The sequence below is a fragment of the Myotis davidii genome, unplaced genomic scaffold (genome assembly GCF_000327345.1).
Source record: "Myotis davidii unplaced genomic scaffold, ASM32734v1 scaffold111, whole genome shotgun sequence".
NCBI classification, from domain to species: Eukaryota; Metazoa; Chordata; class Mammalia; order Chiroptera; family Vespertilionidae; genus Myotis; species Myotis davidii.
Genome location: NW_006284347.1, coordinates 2,260,852 through 2,262,002, shown reverse-complemented (window position 1 = coordinate 2,262,002; position 1,151 = coordinate 2,260,852). Strand labels below are relative to the sequence as shown.

General features: G+C 52.6%; 1 protein-coding gene across 1 annotated transcript in view; it reads left to right on the top strand.

Moving 5' to 3' along the window:
* WNT5A (wingless-type MMTV integration site family member 5A) overlaps positions 1–1,151 on the top strand; it is a 37,279-nt gene that overhangs the window by 28,973 nt on the left and 7,155 nt on the right. The window lies entirely within an intron of this gene.

Genomic DNA, 1,151 nt, shown 5'->3' with positions numbered 1-1,151 from the left:
GCCTCCCCCCAGGTTTCTAATTGAGGAAAGTGAGCCCCCCTCATCTTACCCCCAGACCCAGCTTCAGCTGGCCTGGTGTTAACCCTGTCTCCCTCATAGTACAGATTTTTATTAAGTGGCTCCTGTTATGTGTAGAAATGTCTTCACGTACAAGTGGAGGTGAAGGCAGTCTGTGATGACCTCCGTTTTTCTCCTGAGACACAGGGCCCCTGTTTTACAGGGGGAAAGTCTTTGCAAGCTTTAGGGGCGGGGGAACCTGTTTCTGCCCTCAGGTTCGTATATTCTTTACAAGTCTTGGGTAGAAGAAGCTTTTTTTGCCTTTTCCCTTGAGATTGTGCTTTGGCCTTCTTGCTGTCATTCTCACACTGAGGCATGTGCTGTCAGGGAGTTGCAGAAGTGGCCCTGAAGCCCAGCAGGCTGTTTTCACAGTAGACACTCCCCTAGAATGGGCAGTGTCAGTCGGGTCAGCTTGGCATTGAAAAAGAAGCGGCTCATTTATAACTGTCTAGGGATCGGGTTAGAAAATGTCCATTGGGAAAGTCTAGAACCTCATCCGGAGACACACTCAGTGCCGCATGAGGACCAGGCAACAAGCAGCAGCAGGAGGGGAAGTGAGCTAGAACCAGCGTGGCCACAGTGTGGCTGCTGCAGTGGCTGCCACGCACTGTGGCCTCACACTTTCCGAGGCTCCACGCCTGGCAACTGCTAGGCGCCTGCATGTGAGAATAATACAAACATTAACATGTATGTAAGGAAGTCTACCCAGATTCTGAGTTTCCCCTCAATGACTTCTTTCTTGTGCATTTTTGGAAATGAGAAGTTTCCAATATTTTAAAAAAGAGTTGGAGAGAAAATCGGGTCAGCACTGTCTAGAATCCTGCCTTTGGCTCTGAAAGGCAAGAGCGCAGGTATCAGGGATGTGCCAGTCCTTTGTTATTTGTTGCTGCTGCATTACTTGTTATTTGTTATTATTTGGGGGAAATCACGGGGGGAGGGGGGGGCGGCGCCTGAGAGTATGTTCGGGATGGGGCCCTCCGTGGTCCCTGTCCAGGGGCAGCACGTGTGCGAGCATCTCCACCGCATCCCCGCCCACATCCTCCGGGGCCAGGGGCTGCGGCGAGTGGGGCTCCCCGCGCAGCGCCCGGTGACCC